The sequence below is a fragment of the Lepisma saccharinum genome, chromosome 10, assembly GCF_977018435.1.
Source record: "Lepisma saccharinum chromosome 10, izLepSacc3.1, whole genome shotgun sequence".
Taxonomy (NCBI): domain Eukaryota; kingdom Metazoa; phylum Arthropoda; class Insecta; order Zygentoma; family Lepismatidae; genus Lepisma; species Lepisma saccharinum.
Genome location: NC_139238.1, coordinates 51281324 through 51301813, shown reverse-complemented (window position 1 = coordinate 51301813; position 20490 = coordinate 51281324). Strand labels below are relative to the sequence as shown.

The following is a 20490-nucleotide window of genomic DNA, read 5'->3' as shown; positions in this document are numbered from 1 at the left end:
CACGACTAACTACTCAATGTAAATGAATATTCTAACAGAAATATTTTGATACTAATCAAACCAGGCACACCTTCCGGTACACCTACTATGTTACGACTTATCTCACCTATATAAATGAGAGCGACGGGCGATGTGTGCATGCCCTAGAGCTAATAAACCAAAATGTTATTCTAAAACAAAATTACAATTAAATCCAATTTCAAATATATTTTCAATATATTATCCAGATCAACATAATGTAACCCATCTCCCCCCACTAATACGCTGCACCTTGACCTGAAATATATTTCAATAGAAAAAAAGAATATATATATTTAAATATTCAAATTACGGCGGTATACAAACTGATATTTTACAATAATAGGTCAAATAAAACGCGGAATATCGATTATGGGACAGGTTCCTCTAAATAGAATAAAGCACCGCCAAATTCTTTGAGTTTCAAGATCATAACTAATACTACTCAGACCAAATTTACAATGATAATAATAGGGTATCTTATCCTAGTTTAATACACCACCTTTATAGAAATAATAAAAATAAAGAACAAATTATATTAAAAATTTCACCTAATAAATAAAATATAAACAACCAAAAATCAATTATTACTACAATTAAGCCAACAACTCTCCACTTATGTCCCCACGTCTAACCGCGGCAACTGGCACGAATTTAGCCGGACAAAATAAATATTAAAATTTAAAATCCTGTAATCTAGTTTACATTAAAATTAAACAAACCCACACACTGCGAACTAAACTCAGGCACACCGTCTCAACCCATAAAAAATTGACGGAAATCCTACCTCTAACAAATACATATGTAAAATTTAACTAAGGAGATTCAAGCTAGAATAAAACTTTTGTTTTAAAATATAAAGAGAGGTTCCTTACTATTGTATAATATGTATTATATTAAATTAAATTATAATTAGAAATTATCTCACGAAAATTTCCCCCCTTTTAATTTTTTACTCACTTTCCCATACTATATAGAACACCTTTTTTCCCCCTCAAAATTGTGTTCTATATAGATATATTAACTTCTTTTTCCTCTAAATTCAATAAGTATTAAAATGACATATTAAGTAAGTCAATGACTTTAAATTAGACTACAAACACTTAAAAGAAATTAGATAAAATTAAAAACAATTCTGAAGTATTTTATATTATTTAATAAATAGGTTATACTTATTAATCATAAAAATAAAAGTCCGATAAATAATATTATTAGCCCACTATTATAATTTATATATAAATAAGATTAACATGATAGGGTAAAGTATACATGAAATTTGACATGTTCTTATTATTTTGTTTGTAATAAAAATAATTGAAAGAATTAAACTTTCTCCAATGGTATCAAACCCCATAGTGCATCATACACCAAAATATAATAAAAAGGTAAGCTAATTAAGCTAGAGGACTCATACCCCACATACGAAGGTCTATAATTAATCCTTCCCTTTTTAATGCTCACAACCCCCAAAAAAATAATATTCCTATTGACCCTCACAATAGGAACCCTCCTTTTTATTTCTTCCACCTCATGATGTGGAGCCTGAATGGGCTTAGAAATTAATTTAATATATTTTATTCCATTAATTTCTACACCAAATAATCAACGAAATACAGAAGCATCACTTAAGTACTTCCTAATTCTAGCATTAGCATCATCAATAATTTTGGCTGCAGCATTAGTTATAATTAATTCAGTAAATTTTAATATACAGATCCAGCTTCTAACCACAGCTTTATTAATAAAAATGGGAGCTGCTCCATTTCACATTTGAATACCAGAAGTTATAGAAGGAATAACATGAATTAATTGTCTAGTAATAACAACTATTCAAAAAAATGCTCCATCAACATTACTTAGTTATGTAACCGACAATTTAAACATAATTCTAATTTTAACAATTAGAACATCAGCAATTATTGGAGCAATTGGAGTATTAAATCAAACCTAATTACGAAAAATTATAGCCTTTTCATCAATTAACCACATATCATGAATTATTCTAAGAATAACATCAGAATATAACACCTGGTTAACATATTTACTACTATACATCCTTATAACCACCTCTGCCATTATGCTATTTTCAATAAACAAGACATACTATGTCCATCAACTGTCCCTATTTATATCAATATTATCTCTTGGTGGGCTACCACCACTATTAGGGTTTTTACCAAAATGAATAGTTATTATTCAAACAACCAACCTTAAGCAATTAATTATAATTATAATCCTAATTAGTATATCATTATTAACCCTATACTATTACTTACGAACCTCACTTACATCAATTTTAATAAATTATAAAACTAATATATGAAATGTTATTAACAACAAACCATTAAATTTAAAAGAACAAGTATTATCGGTAGTTACAATTTTTTTCTCAGTTTGTGGATTACCTCTAATTCAACCAATTTATATATCTTTATAAGATCTTTATAAGGTCTTAAGTTATTTTAAACTAATGACCTTCAAAGTCATAAATAAAGGGTATTCTTTTAGGCCTTAATACATACAATGTATCACCCTGAAATTGCAGTTCAAAATTATTATTCTTAACTATAAAGCCATAATTAATGAGAGAGTTTAAAACTCATAAATAAATTTACAGTTTATCACCTATAACTTCAGTCATCTCATTCTTGCAACGATGATTATTTTCTACTAACCATAAAGATATTGGTACAATATATTTAATTTTCGGAGTATGATCAGGAATAGTTGGAACATCATTAAGTATCTTAATCCGTATAGAACTAGGTCAACCAGGAAGTTTAATTGGAGATGATCAAATCTCCAATGTAATTGTAACTGCGCACGCATTTATATTAATTTTTTCATAGTAAAACCTATTATAATTTGGGGATTTGGGAATTGATTAGTTCCTCTAATAATTGGAGCCCCAGACATAGCCTTCCCACGATTAAATAATATAAGATTTTGATTACTACCCCCCATCATTAACTCTACTATTATCAGGAAGAATTGTAGAAAGTGGTGCAGGAACTGGTTGAACAGTATATCCTCCCCTATCTGCAGGAATTGCACATGCCGGAGCCTCTGTAGATCTATCAATTTTTTCATTACATTTGGCAGGAGTCTCCTCTATTCTACGGGCAGTAAATTTTATTACAACGGTAATTAATATACGAACTATAGGAATATCCATAGAACGAGTACCATTCTTTGTATGATCAATAGTAATCACTGCAGTTCTATTATTATTATTATCGCTACCAGTTCTAGCAGGAGCAATTACCATACTATTAACAGATCGAAATTCAAATACCTCATTTTTTCCCATCCGGTGGGGGAGACCCCATCTTATATCAACACCTATTCTGATTCTTTGGACACCCAGAGGTATATATTCTAATTCTACCAGGATTTGGAATTATTTCACATATTGTAACTCAAGAAAGAGGTAAAAAAGAAACATTAGAGTACTTGGAATAATTTATGCAATAATAGCAATCGGATTTCTAGGATTTATTGTATGGGCACATCATATATTTACTGTAGGAATAGATGTTGATACACGAGCATACTTTACTACAGCTACAATAATTATTGCCGTACCAACAGGAATTAACGTATTTAGATGAATTGCCACACCCCACGGAACACAAATTAATTACTCCCCATCAATATTATGAGCATTAGGATTTATTTTCTTATTTACAATAGGGGGATTAACAGGAGTAGTACTAGCAAATTCATCACTAGATATTGTACTACATGACACATACTATGTTGTAGCACATTTTCATTATGTATTATCTATAGGAGCAGTATTTGCTATTATAGCAGGACTAGTACATTGATTTCCACTATTTACAGGAGTAATAATAAATCCAGATTGATTAAAAATTCAATTCATCTTTATTACCTGAGAAGGTATAACAATTGCTCGACCAACATTATTTAATCTACAACAAGCATCATCAATTGAATTATATCAAATATCACCTCCTTCCGAACATACATACTCAGAACTTCCAATACTACTTATTAACAACTAATTTTTAAGGTGGCAGAGAAATGCATTGAATTTAAGCTTCAAATATAAGGGTTATCCCTTACTTAAAAGTGGCAACCTGAAATCAAATAGGACTACAAGATAGATCCTCCCCACTAATAGAACAAATAATGTTCTTCCATGGCCACAAAATATTAATTTTAATTATAATTACAGTATTAGTAGGATACCTAATAGCATCATTATTTAATAATAAATTAACAAACCGAATACTTTTAGAAGGACAGGTACTAGAAACTATATGAACGATTATACCAGCAATTACCTTAGTTTTTATTGCACTACTCTCTCTACTTTTATTATACTTATTAGATGAAATTAATCAACCTTCATTAACCCTTAAAACCATTGGAGATCAATGATACTGAAGTTATGAATACTCCGATTTTATAAAAGCAGAATTTGATTCATACATAACCCCGACAAATGAAATAGCAATAGACTCATTTCGATTATTAATTGTGGATAATCGAACAGTACTGCCAATTAACATAGATATTCGAGTATTAACTACATCTGCAGATGTATTACATTCATGAGCCATGCCATCTATAGGAATTAAAATATATGCCACTCCAGGACGACTTAACCAAGCAGGAGTAAACATTAGTCGAATTGGTCTATTGTTTGGACAATGTTCAGAAATTTGTGGGTCTAATCATAGATTTATGCCAATTATTATTGAAACTACAACTCACAAATCTTTTATTAATTGATTAATAAAAATTATACAAGAATCATTAGATGACTGAAAAGTAAGTAATGGTCTCTTAAACCACAAAATAGCAATATAACAACTACTTCTAATGAAAAGAGTTAGTTAATACATAACATAGGAGTGTCAAACCTAAATTATCTTTATGGATACTTTTTATCCCACAAATATACCCATTAAACTGAATTATTCTATTTACAACATTTATATTAATTTATTTTCTATTTATAATTGATAACTACTATAATTATAATAAATTATTAAATAATAACAATTTTAAAATAGAAAATAAACCAAAAATTAAATACTGAAAATGATAAGAAGATTATTCTCATCATTCGACCCAACATCATCAATTATAAATATATCACTAAATTGAATAAGAACATTCTTGGGATTATTAATAATCCGAACCCCATTTTGATTAATACAATCACGGACCTCTATATTATATAACATAATAATAGTAAAATTACACGAAGAATTTAAAACATTTTTAGGAATAATTAATCACCAAGGAAGAACTCTAATATTTATTAGTATATTTTCAATAATTTTATTTAATAACTCAATAGGATTACTCCTCTATGTATTTACTAGATCAAGTCACGTAGTCTTTACCCTCACCCTGGCCCTACCAATATGATTATCATTCATACTATTTGGATGAATTAACAATACAAAACATATATTAGCACACCTAGTGCCGGAAAGGGTACCAGCACTATTAATGCCAATCATAGTAGGTATTGAAATAATTAGAAATTTAATTCGTCCAATAACTTTATCAGTGCGATTAGCAGCAAACATAATAGTTGGACACCTAATAATATCAATAATTGGAAATACAGGAACAATATTAGAAATTATTGGACTTTCAATATTAATTTTAGCACAAATTATATTAATTATTATAGAAACAGCCGTAACATTTATCCAATCTTATGTATTTGCCTTATTAATTGCTATTTATTCCAGAGAATAAAAGTAACTAATGTCAACAAACCAAAACCACCCATATCACCTAGTAGATCAGAGCCCGTGACCAGCAACAGGAGCCATTAGAGCAATAATATTAACAACAGGTATAATTAGATGATTTCACCAACAAAATATAATATTATTACTAATAGGAGTAACAACTATACTCCTTACAATAATTCAATGATGACGAGATATTTCACGAGAAGGAACATATCAAGGATTACATACAAATTAAGTTATAATAGGACTACGATGAGGTATAATTCTATTTATTATTTCAGAAGTATTATTTTTCGTATCATTCTTTTGAGCATTTTTCCATAGAAGTTTATCCCCAACAATTGAACTAGGAATACTATGACCACCAAGGGGAATTACTCCATTTAATCCAATACAAGTACCTTTATTAAATACAGCAATTCTGTTATCCTCAGCAGTAACAGTAACATGAGCCCATCATGGATTACTAGAAAAAAATCACTCACATACAAAGCAAGCACTTATATTAACATTAATATTGAGAGTATATTTTACTATTCTTCAAGCATATGAATATTATGAATCCCCATTTACTATTGCTGATGCAGTATATGGATCCACATTCTTTATAGCAACAGGATTTCATGGACTACATGTCATTATTGGATCAACATTCCTAGGAGTATGCCTAGCTCGACACATCTTATGCCATTTTTCTCCAACACATCACTTTGGGTTTGAGGCAGCAGCATGATATTGACACTTCGTAGACGTAGTATGATTATTCCTTTATATTTCAATGTATTGATGAGGTAGATAATATTTACTTAGTATATTTAAAGTACGCTTAACTTCCAATTAAAAAGATTATAATAAAATAAAGTAAATAATTAATATAATCTAAGTACCTCATTATTAATTATAATGATCACCTCAATTGTAATAATATTATCCACAATACTATCAAAAAAAATGATTACAGACCGAGGAAAAGGATCACCATTTGAGTGTGGATTTGACCCAAAATCCTCAGCACGAATTCCATTCTCTATAAAATTCTTCCTAATTGCAGTAATTTTTCTCATTTTTGATGTAGAAATTGTATTACTACTACCAATAACAGTTATTATTACTATTTCAAAACTAATATATTGATTATGTGTTAGATTCTTATTTCTACTAATTTTACTTTTAGGTTTATATCACGAATGAACCCAAAGATCACTAGAGTGAGCATGCTGGAGTAATAGTTAATAATAACATTTGAGTTGCATTCAAAAGGTATTGAATAATTCAATTTACTTTATTGAGCAAGAAGCAAAAGCAATCAGCTTCGACCTGAATAAATTGGTATATATTACCCTTGCTTACTTAACTGAAGCCAAAGGAAGGCGGCATATTAATGTTAATAATAAAATTAGGATTATCTCCTCAGTTAAGGGGTATAATATTAAGTGGTGGCTGCTAACTTCCATCTTTAGTGGTGAAATTCCATTAATACTCTTCACATTATTTCTTTAGTATAAAATTACATTATCTTTTCATGATAAAGCTGGACTCTAAATAAGTTCAAGAAGTGTTTACAGAATTATTCTATTCTTCCTAATAACTTCAATATTATGCTTTTATTATAAGCTATACAAACACACATAAATTATTAATAAAATTACTATTAAAAATGAAAATATAAAATAAATATTAAAATAGTTAGAATGTATTAGTTGAATATTTAAAGAACCACTCCTTATATATTTATACACCCCCTGTCCACCTATAAGTTCACTTCACCCATAGTCAATAGTCTTAATATATAAATTTGCAGTAGTAAATGAACTACCAATTAACCCACCTGAAGATAAATAGGGTAAAAATCATATCCCACCTAATAAATAATATATTATTTTATTATTAAAAAATGGATAAATTTCAAACAAAAAAGACGTGATATTATATCCAATTCATCCCCCCAATAAAATACAAATGATTGCTCCTATCTTCAAGTTAAGTGGAATAATAATAACAAAAACAGAAGGAAAAACTAATCATATTAACCCAGATCCACCTACAATGGATAGGAGTAGTAAGCCTAGTATACCTTTAAACATGACTCAGCCTCTATCGTCAGAAAAAAATTGAAATGAAACACCTCTATAAGATTTACCAACTAAATAATAATTCAACCGAAAACTGTAAGAAATTTATAATAAAACAAATATTACTAAATTAAAAGAAGATATACTTAATATTTCCAAAATAAAATCCTTAGAATAAAATCCAGCCAAAAATGGTATTCCACATAGGGCAAGACTAGAAATTATTATACAAGAAATAGTTATTGGCATTTTATTAATTAAACCCCCCATACAGCGAATATCCTGAACATCTCCTATAGTATGAATAACCACACCAGCACATAAAAACAATAAAGACTTAAATATGGCGTGCGTCAATAAGTAAAAAAAATGATAACTCCTTTAATCCCATAGATAATGTTAACATTATTAATCCAAGCTGTCTTAATGTAGATAAAGCAATAATTTTCCTCAAATCATATTCAAAATTAGCACCAACTCCAGCTATAAATATAGTTAGCCCGGATAATAATAAGAGTACCCTACCAAGAACAGTATATATTAATATATCCCCAAAACGAATTAATAAATAAACCCCAGCAGTAACCAAAGTAGAAGAATGAACCAATGCAGAAACTGGGGTTGGTGCAGCTTTAGCTGCCGGCAATCATGCAGAAAATGGAATTTGTGCACTCTTTGTTATCCCAGCAATAATAATAAATCTAGTAATTAATATTATATCAAAATCAGAAACTAATCATAAATAATAAATATAATTCCAGCTACCATAATTTAATATTCAAGCAATAGATAATAAAATAAATACATCACCAATTCTATTGGATAGAGCAGTTAATATCCCAGCAGAATAGGAACGAACATTCTGACAATAAATTACTAGACATTAAGAAACTAATCCTAGACCATCCCATCCTAAAATAATTCTAATAATATTAGGAGAAATAATTAAAAACATCATAGATCCAACAAATAATAAAACTAAAATAATAAATCGATTTATATTATAATCCTCCTCTATATAAGAACCTCTATAATTAATAACCATAGAAGAAATATATATAACTAATCCTATAAAAATTAAAGATATTCAATCAAACAATATTGTTATAATAATAGTAGAACTATTCAAATTAACAATATTTCACTCAATAAAAATTGTAACATCCTTAATTAAATATATTATCCCTAATAATAATAAAATTATTCTACTAATTAATAAAATAATTGATACTATGCTTGTAATAAAAAAAATAAAAACCATTGATTTAAGAACTTCTTAGTTAACACTAAGTCCACAACTTATTGTTCTAATTAAACTACTTAAATAATTTAAATTCAATGAAATATCGGAGAACAAAAAATAACTAGAAAATTTAATGGAAATAATAATAATAAATATTCACGAATATTACTTCTTCAACAAGAAAATACACCAAAATAGTATATTCCATGCTGAGTATAGGAATATAAATATAAAGTATAACCAGCATATAATTTATATTAATATTAATACATCTAATATATATATATATACAGACCCCCACCTTATAATTTAATACAAAAATACCAATCAAAAGGGGTAAAGAAGCAAGTAATGTATAAAAAAGCAAATATACCCCTGCTTGTACTCACTCTGGTTGATAACCCCACCCTAAAATTAAAAATAAAGTAGGTACTAATGACCCCTCAAACAACAAACAAAAAAATATTCTTATAAAAGTTAATATTACCAGTAATAATAAAATAATTAACAAAAATATAAATATACAAGGGTAAAAATTAATAGATATAATACTATTTCTAGCTACTATTATTAAAAAAATAATTCAAATACTAAGTAAAATTAAAGAATAAGATATTACATCTAGACCAATAAAATAACCAGCCCCCCATACCCCTATACCAAACCACACTATTAATAAAAACAAAAACAACCAAAAATAATAGAAATTTGGACCACCATTCATAAAGAACTGTTAAATCTCAAACTGATTAAAAATATAAAATAAAAAATATACTTTAACATTTCAATAACACAAAAGAATTAAAATAATCAATACCATGAGTACGCGTAACTGATACTATAACAGATAAGCCAAGGGCCCCCTCACATACACAAAATGGAATAAATAATAGACAAAAATGAGATTCTTCCTGATTATTAATAAAATAATAAGCTATATATAAATATAAGGATAACTCAATAAATTCAAGTCTTAATAAAGTTACTAATAAGTGCCCACGTTGAGAAATAAAACATAAAAATCTAATAAATAAAATAATTAATATAAATAATACTCTTAACATAAGTTTTTATAGTTTAATAAAAACAATGGTCTTGTAAATCATAAATGAATTAATAATTCTAAAAACATCAAGGAGGATATAGTTATATCATCAGTAGCTCCCAAAGCCAATATTTTTATTAAACTACTCCTTGATATCAAAATACAATTAATACTAATTACTATTATGCTATTATTAGCACTAATAATACTACAAATAAAACATCCACTATCTATAGGGGTTATGCTAATTATACAGACTGTTACCGCATGCCTAACAATATCAACATTCCTAAAATCCACATGACTCCCCTATGTACTTTTCCTAGTATTTTAGGGGGAATACTAGTTCTATTTATTTATACAACAAGACTTACACCAAATGAAATATTCAAAATAAGAATAAAAATAATAATTATAAGTGTAACCCTAATGCTATTATGTTTATTTATATTAATAATAATAGATCCATTACTAACCCCCTCAACACTACAAAATATAGATACATATACAACCTGAAGAAGCACACCCCCCTACCAGGAATAAAACTATATAATGAGTCCATTATAATAATAACTACTATAACAGTAGTATACCTATTTATTACATTAATTGCAATTGTAAAAATTACTAGACTTTCACATGGACCTCTAAAAATAATTAAATAATTACAAATGACAAAGCCAGCACGAATTTATCACCCCCTACTTAAACTAGCAAATAATGCATTAGTAGACTTGCCAGCTCCACTAAATATTTCCTACTGATGAAATTTTGGTTCACTTATGGGAATATGTCTTTCAATCCAAATCTTAACAGGTCTTTTTTTAGCAATACATTATATCTCAAGAACAGATTTAGCTTTTTCTAGAGTAATACACATCTGCCGAGATGTAAACTATGGATGAATGCTACGAACTATTCATGCTAATGGGGCCTCCCTATTCTTTATTTGTATATATATACATGTTGGACGAGGAATATATTAAGGATACTATTTGTATCTTCACACATGATCTATTGGAGTTATAATTATATTAACAACAATAGCAACAGCATTTGTTGGATATGTACTACCATGGGGTCAAATGTCATTGAGGTGCCACAGTAATTACTAATTTACTCTCGGCAATTCCATATTTAGGAACTATACTAGTTCAATGAATTTGAGGTGGATTTGCAGTAGATAGTTCTACACTAACCCGATTCTTCGCCTTTCATTTTTTATTACCATTTATTTTAATAGCAATATCCATAATCCATCTACTCTTTTTACATCAAACCGGGTCTAATAATCCACTATCTATTAATAGCAACATGGATAAAATCCCGTTCCATCCATACTTCTCCATAAAAGACATATTAGGGTTTATACTTATAATTTTAAGATTAATACAACTCTCATTAATATTTCCAACGACCCTAGGAGATCCGGAAAATTTTACCCCAGCAAATCCACTAGTAACTCCCGTACATATTCAACCAGAATGATACTTTCTATTTGCATACGCCATCCTACGATCAATTCCAAATAAGCTTGGGGGAGTAGCAGCACTAGTATTATCCATCATAATCTTATTTATTATACCAATACATCGTAAAAAAAAATTTCGTGGACTACAATTTTACCCTTTAAATCAAGTATTATTTTGATTAATATTTGCAACCTTTATTTTATTAACTTGAATTGGAGCTCGGCCCGTAGAAACTCCATACATTACTACTGGACAAGTATTAACAATTATATATTTTATATATTTCATTATATCCCCCGCAACCCTACTATTATGAGATAAAATTTTAAAAAAATGACTTCTTGACTGAAACTTTAAGTGTATGTCTTGAAAACATAAAAGAGAATGTAAATATTCTAGAAGTCTTCACATTCTAATTATTATGCAACTAAATATAAATTGATACAATCAGGCCCCTAAAGCCAACAAAAAAATAAATAAATAATTTAAAGAAACCGGAAGAAAACTCCTTCAAGCTAAATATATAAGCTTATCATAACGAAATCGTGGTAGTGTACCTCGAATCCAAATATAAATAAATCCTAAAAAAATAACCCTTAAGTAAAAAAAATAAGAAAAATGATATCCCCCCAACAATAAAATTCTAAATAAAATGCTAGCATATTCAGACATAAAAATTAAAGCAAACCCCCCAGCACTATACTCAACATTAAACCCAGAAACAAGCTCAGACTCCCCCTCAGCAAAATCAAAAGGAGTTCGGTTAGTTTCAGCTAAGCAAGAGCTCAATCAAGCTAAAGCCAGTGGTAAAGCAATAAAAATAAATCATAAGTAATCCTGAAAAATTTTAAATAAAAGTAAATTATAACCACCAATTAAAATAATAAAAGATAATAAAATTAGCACCAATCTAACCTCATAGGAAATACTTTGAGCAACTGCTCGAAGACCCCCTAATAGTGTAGGGTAAGGCAAATAAATCAAATTAGAAACTTCACTGAAATACGCCACAAAACCAAACCTCAGGTACCATTCTCAAACAAGACTAGCCACCTGCTTGGAGCATTACCACAAGTACACTCTCAAACCAATCAACATGTTGTCACATGACCCTAGGAATAGAATATTTCCAAGCCAAACATTTTAAAATTATACTCTTGTTAATCACCTAGTACGAGGATTTAGAATTTTGTAGCATGATTAGGCATTTTGCTACACTTAGAACTTAGCAAAATCAACCAAATAATATCAAAATATAGCTTAATTTTGACCAAAGTAAACTCCTAATATTAATCATCCTAGTACTAGGTCATATTAATTATCCTTGTACTAGGATTTAGAATTCATAGCTTAATTTGTCAATTTGCTACCCTTTAGAAAATTAGCTAAATCCACCAAGGAATATTAAAGTATAGCTTTAATTATGTGCAAAATAGGCCATACTATCAATCATCCTAGTACTAGCATTTTTCTGTCATGCATTTCCGTTATTATATATTTCAACACTCTGATGACACCACATTTCTTACCTTCAATAACAATGAATTCACACTTAGCAAAGAAATCGTCAAAAGTTGCATTTTTGTTAGTGCATATAAATCTCCTCACAATAATGGAAAATAAAGGAGGGAATATTCTTTACAGTAAACAATAACAAATGTATGTGAGTAACATTTCTTAACTTATATCTGGACTTAACATTATTCTGATCTGCCAAACAAGTAACCCTTGTTATAAACTATTGAGAGCAATTGTCTTAAATAGCTGGCTTAGAACATGTGTCAGTAACCATCTGCTGTTACAGTCACATAATGCATTTTTTCATAGATTTCTGACCTATGAAATTATTTTAGGGAGCAACCCATCTGAGGATAGGTGTGTATTTATTTATTTATCTTTTTATCATTTCAGATGTACAATGAAATATAAAACTCATTATGTTAATGCAAAGAATTAGTTTATACAAATCCAGACACACACATGCCAAACGCATGACCGTATTTAGAGGGGGGTTTAGGGTTCAGGGTTCAGGGTTCACACACCCCTTAACTTCTGGCATGTTGGAATAATGGTAGTTCAAAAACTAAAATTTGTAACACATTTTTTTTTTAACAAGAATCGCAGTTTCACAAAAATATAATAGAGACAATTCTGAAATGATCAAGCTACAATTTTCAAAAATTTTGAAATCTTTAATTTTAGGGAAACGGGTTTAATTCTCAGAATCGCAGCCCACCCGCGACCCCTTCATTTCCACTTTTGCTTTCCTCTTCCAGTGCTGTTCCTGGATCAGACTGAAAATTCCCATGTGATTGTCCCAAAATTCCGATTCTAACTTTTAAATTTCCTGTTCGATAAGGGTTTAAATTCTCCTTTTTAAGAGTCCAAACCGACGATATCCAACTTCGTACAGCCTTACATTCACTACTGTTCACACATCGGTCGATATAGTACATAAATTTAACCTATACGAGGTCCTATAAAGCTCATACTTGTGTAGTGCATAGTGGTTGGATATCATGTTGTTTGGTAAGTATAGGGACAATATGAGCGTCGGAAAGTGGGATCGAACTGGTCTATAGACCCCCCCCGAAAAAAAATACATAGTTTATTGCAAGTTACAAAATAGAAGACCGTTTGTTAGTTTTATTGTTAGTAAGGGAAATAAAGTCCATTTAGTTAGTATTCGAACAGAATATCCAAAGAAAAACCGCATTAGATCGAAAAATTGAGGTTACATTACAGCCACCTTTTCTGTTTTACCATTTAATCCAAAGAATTACTGGTTTCCACAGTTTTCAAAATTGCAAAAATTAAATTTTATGAGAATGGTCAAACAACATAATCCTTATGACTAAAATTTCTTTCTCTCACTTTTAAAGCTTTTTCTTGCGGTATTCGTCAAATTTCATAAGAAAATACAAGTATAATAGCTGTGCATTTCAGTACACACTGCATGAAACGTAAAAAAAATATAAAAGCAGTTGTGCTGCATATTAACACCTATGATGGATAGAGTAGAAAAGCATCTTCAAGGATATAAAGACAGCAGTAGTAATAATAATAATAATAATAATAATAATAATAATAATAATACATGTGAAATCAATTATTTTTATTATGAAATTTTAATTATTATTATTAATAAATAATCATCATTGCTATTATTTATGTTATTCAAATTTCTTACAACCCCCATGGGAACAATAAGAGTGAACCAACCCATAAAATTTTTATTCCCTACAACCATGTCAAAGTAGTGATTGAAGCAGCAGAGCAATTACAGTATGTGCGTGTGTGTGTTTCGTGGGGGGTTACAATACATTTAATACATCTTGCTCTGATTGTTGTATTAGGCTGTTAAGTTTCAAATGCATGTCTTTAAAGGCAATAATGGTAATTCTTTTTCTTTATTGTCTATTTCCTATGATAAGTGATGTCAAAATGACTTAACTTACACAACAGTTTGAATATGTGAAATAAAGATTTGAATACATTTTATTCAAAATTAAGCATTCCTACATGTTATGTACATATAAAGTGAGTGAAATCAATCAATAAACAGGCCAGCTGGAAATCATTTGTACAATGCATCAAAACAGCACACATTACTAATATAAATGCATAAACATATACTCATTAGTTATTAACAGGAGAATTACCTTAAAATTTATATTAGCATGCAGCAACATTACGCATTCGGTGCACTTGGTTTGGCGTCCATACTTGTTTCTTTATACAAGGGCTCGACCGCTCGTCATCGTGCTAAACTCCAAACATAAGAAGCACGCACACCACAAACGGTGTGCGACAACGCTGAATGCAGAAGTCTGTGTACCGGAAAAAGGTGTAGATTTCCTTCACGCCAATCGAAAAGATACTAACTCCTTTAGTGGAGAACAATACCTCTCAAAATTACCTTAACACCAAAACGGGGGTTCAGCTCCACTACGTTCGAATATATGAAACTTAATATTTAGTGCTGCCTTAGATCAAACTTTTTAGTGTATTAAAGCCGAAGCGACTGTTAGTAACACATATTTCTTAATATTTCAGTGCACGACAATAAATGATTGCTGCCTTGATCTCATTTGCGATTATGATATATTAGGAGATGATTCCGGAACCTGCTTCCCTGAATAGTAAAATAAGGTAACGTGAATGTGTGTGTGTATAGTATTTAATCAAAATTCCTGTGTGCCTTAATAGTTTTGGTACTTCACCCATTTATTCAAATGTTATAAACTCATTAATACCTAGAAATGTATTTACATTATGTTTATATAATCAAGGGGTGCCGGGTTCGATACCTTGTGGAGGCACAAGTGGTTCGGATCCCACTATAAACTGTAGGTCAAGTCCCGATTAGTCTTACTGTGCATAAAGTGGACTTAAAACACCAAATCAATCACCAATCAGGCAACGTAGTTAGGTGTAAATTAGTTTTGCGGGAGTTAATTTCCGTCAGATCATTTCAGTAAGATTCCATGCAGACCCAGTATTTCTCCCACAATAATAGATCAATATCAAGTCTTAATGTGATTTCAATAAATTTTACTTGGTATGTGTGTACGGTGTTCATCAAATGTTTCAGAATAACTATATGTTTTACTAAGCAACATTTCTTACGATGATAGCCTGTGGTTGATGGAGCTGTTTGTGTAATATTGTGGTAATATTGAAAGTTGTTAATTCAGTGAGTACTGTTTCTAAAGAGATAATTTTCTTACTGGAATTGAGTTAAACCCATATACGTATTTAAGTTGAAGTTTAAACTACGGAAAAATGAAATATACACATTAATGTGATTTCCGTAAGGCCATGGCGGATGCTATAGGTTATATGAAACTAAATAATCAAGTAGAAATTATAACGAATTTTGTAGACGACAATGAAATTGTTATACAACCTTAGTGACAATGAAGTTCGACATGTCACAAATATAGGAGTGCGTTGTGAGAGAAGGAGAACACATGCATATGCTGAACATATTTTATTCAGCAGGCTACATGGAACAAAGGAAAACATAAATTTTCGCTGCAACGCAGCAATGTATGGTGTCCACACAAAATAAAACATTTTCGTCCATCTACACGTGACATTGAAGTTCGACCACTGTTAGAGGGGATCCTGTTTACCATGGTGTGACGCCGCCCCGTCGGCGAATAACTGTGGCAATGCGTCGGGGCATGCTGCGGACGAGTCGTTCAAGGTATTCCACATCGATGCGGTGCCATTCCTCCTGCAGGCAGGCGATAAGAGCAGCCACTGTCGTGGGTCCCCTCTGTTGCACACGTCGCTTAAGAACACGCCACACATTCTCAATGGGCGAGAGATCGGGACTCGATGGTGGCCATGGCAGAGTTTGCACGTGATGGCGAGTCAACCATTCTCTTGTCAGCCGCGCTGTATGAGGCCTGGCATTGTCGTGTTGAAAGATGAGACGCCGCCTGTGGAACAGGTGCCTTCGCACTGTGGGAAGATGCCGCTCCAGTATGCGTTCACAATGCCCTCACAGACGTGTAGTGGGCCAACCCCAGATGCCGTCATGCATCCCCATACCATCACTGACGCAGGTTTCTGTACCCGACGTGCATAACATTTTGCTTCATTCTGTTCCTCCTTCCGACAAATGACTGTTTTCCGTATTTTCCCGTACACAACATTGAAAATGGATTCGTCCGTCCACAAAACCCTGTTCCACTGCCGAAATGTCCATCCCCGGTACATTCGTGCCCACCGTAGTCGATTGCCTTTGTTCAACATGGAAAGGAAGGTTTTACGTTTTGCCTTGTACACTCGGTAACCGCATCGCTGTAGGTAACGGCTAATGGTTCTGGTTGACACTTCAATGTGAAAGCGTTCTCGAGTCCACAGTCGTAATTCGGCCACAGAAACATGATTGTTGGTCTGGATATAGCGCCTAAATATCCGTAGGTCACGCACGCTCAGCAGGCGTTTTCGACCGGGGGCCTTACCTGGCTCTGTAGTACCCGTATTTTGGTGGTGTTTGATGATGCAGTGGACGGTTGACTTGGGTAAGTTCAGTTGGCGCCCTATTTCCCGTTCACTGAGTCCATCCCGTTGCAACTCCACCACTCTTCTCCTCACGGTTTTGTCAATAGGTTTGCCCCTGGCCATGGTGATGATGCACTGCGGTTCCTCGGTGCACAGCACGCGCTTATATACGGCGGACTCCCTTATCGTGTCCGTGACGTCATGGTTCCGTCGAATGCGCCACTATCTGCAATTTGCCGTATGGGTCTGGTGCCTGGTCGAAGTTCAATGTCACGCGTATAGTTCCTCGTTTTCGTTCTTTACGTGACCTTGGGTGCAACATGCTGGGATCACGATTCTTGCCTGCTCACACGCCTCCTCTTACACACATGCGTCACTTCTGCGGGTCACCCATTCCACCGCCTATGCCTCTGTGCATTTAATCACGTATTCCTGTCTGGTCGAACTTCATTGTCACCAAGGTTGTAGAAGAAAACATTATAGATGAAACATCTAGGTAACAAGCTATGAGATTCAGATCTCCAGAAGATGATCAAGTTCCAGCAAAAGCGGTAAGGATGGACAAGTTAGATAATAGAGATAAAGTAAACAAGTTTGGAGAAGGTCGAAGAGAAAATAATGTAGACAAGTGTAAAATGTATTATGATACACATAATGGGACTTATTTAGTAATAATGACTACTACAAAAGGTGCAGAAAATAAATTTAACTCTATGAAAATAGGAAATGAATTGCGAAAAAAGATATAAGGGTCAGATATATATAACCAAGTGGCTTATATAGAGCAAAAAATTATTTTTACACCAGGAATGAAGCTAACAATTTCATGAAAAATATGAATTTTCGTAAAGAGAATAATATTGATGTGTTCATCCCAGAATCCTTATTGATGAGGGAAGGAATGATATATGGTGTGCCCACTGAATTTGAAGAGGAAATTAAGGAAAGTATTGAAGACCCGACAGTAATATCAGTGGAAAGAATAAAAAAGAGAATTCGAAAAGATGATGGATCATATTATTTTGTTCCTACTTAGCTAATAGCAATCACGTTTAGATCTGAAGAAATGCCTGAACATATTATAGTGCTTAGTCACATTTTCGATGTTACTCCTAAAGTTAGAAATGTGATACAATGTGAGAAATGTTACAGATTTACACATTCAGCAGCCATACGCAAGGATAAAGCTAAGTGTGCTAGATGTGGAAGAGAGGAACATGAAAATTGTAATGAAACTCCGAAGTGTTTAAATTGCGGAGGAGAACATGTTGCTACTGATAAGTCATGTGTAAAATGGGAAATGGAGAAATCATGAGAGTTATGGCATATGATAATTTATCCCAGCAAGAAGTAAGAGAGAAACTAATATCAGGTAATGTTCCAAGCAATTATGTTGTACAATGCAACTCATATGCTGATCAAATAAAAAATCATATAAACAAAAGTCAAGTAAGTAAAATTTAAACAAGAAAGACTGGTGCTGTAGGAAATAGCATAACTATACAAAAAAGATTTGAAGCCTTAAGTAATTGGGGTGAAAGAAACATACTTGGAAAATGTTTCATGGGAAAGAGTTCCTCCAGAATGTCATCGAGACTATTCCAAATTTGAAAATAAATTTGGAAAAATTTTCAGACTAAATTCCTACTCCCAAACAAAGCATTATAATTGTGGAAATTCTCAAGGAAAATCAAGTAAAGGTAGCCCTAAAGAAATTACAAAGTAATCAAAAACTATTAAATGGAAAGTCTACAGGTTCTGTAATTCAGACAAGGAATAATGAGGAAGATGTGGATAGTACAAAGAGAAGCATGCAGGAGGTGAACATCGGAATCTACAACAATGAAGAACAGAAAGAAATCGTGTACTTTCCTCACATAATATCTCAGAAGGATCTTGTGTATAATTTATTACAATTAATGGCGAAACTTATGGCGATATTAACTAAAAATTCTGACTTATTAAGCATAAAAGAAATACTAACAGAATGCTCACAAATAAATGGCCAAGTGCAGAAAATTATTGAGAATTTGGAAATTTTTGGATAGACACTTTAGGGTGTGGAAGAAAAAATAATGGAAAACATTCGTTGGGGTACACTGGAATGTAAGATCACTGAAAGCAAAAATGGAAAATCTGGTGAAATTAATAGATGAATATAGACCTGAACTTTTATGTTTATCGGAAATTTCTGTGAACCCATGAAACATAAATTATTTTAAAGTAAATCATTATCACATAATTTATGAAAAGATTAAAGATGATAGTAAAGGAGTTACAATTATGATTGCATAATGATATGATTGCATTCCATTGAAATTGTAGGAATTAAAATTGCTTATATGAATCAAAAAGTTAGTATTATATCTATGTATATACATACAGGTGCAGAGTCACAGAAACTAACAACAAATACATTATCGCAAATGTTTCAACGCATAGAAAAGCCTTTTATTATAGCAGGGGATTTCAATTGCCATCACACAATATTGGGAAATCAGGATGAAGATAAGTTGGGGAAAGTGTTAGTAGAATATATGGATTTCTACAACTTTACTTTAATTAATTACGGGTCGGCTACGTATATAGGAAGATTAGGTACTCGGCCAACAGCTATAGATTTAACGTTAATGTCAGATGATATATGTGGTCAATTTCAGTGGGAAACAGACAGTGATCAAAGAACCAGTGACCATTATCCATGTTTATTTTATACTGATACTAATTCAGTGAGATCTTTCACTATTCCGCTCAGAAAATGGAAAGTTAACGAAGCTGATTGTAATGAATATTATAAATTAATTACAATCTTATTTAAAAATACAGATTTAAATAATATTGATAAGAGTACATATGAAGTTGTAAATAGTACACAGGT

General features: G+C 31.4%; 1 long non-coding RNA gene across 1 annotated transcript in view; it reads left to right on the top strand.

Annotated features, from left to right (window-relative positions):
• The window catches only part of LOC145994350 (uncharacterized), a 134849-nt gene that overhangs the window by 75222 nt on the left and 39137 nt on the right, over nucleotides 1-20490 (top strand). The window contains exon 2 of the long non-coding RNA XR_014442338.1: nucleotides 15651-15746. This is a non-coding gene — a long non-coding RNA (uncharacterized LOC145994350). The remainder of the gene's footprint in view (nucleotides 1-15650; nucleotides 15747-20490) is intronic.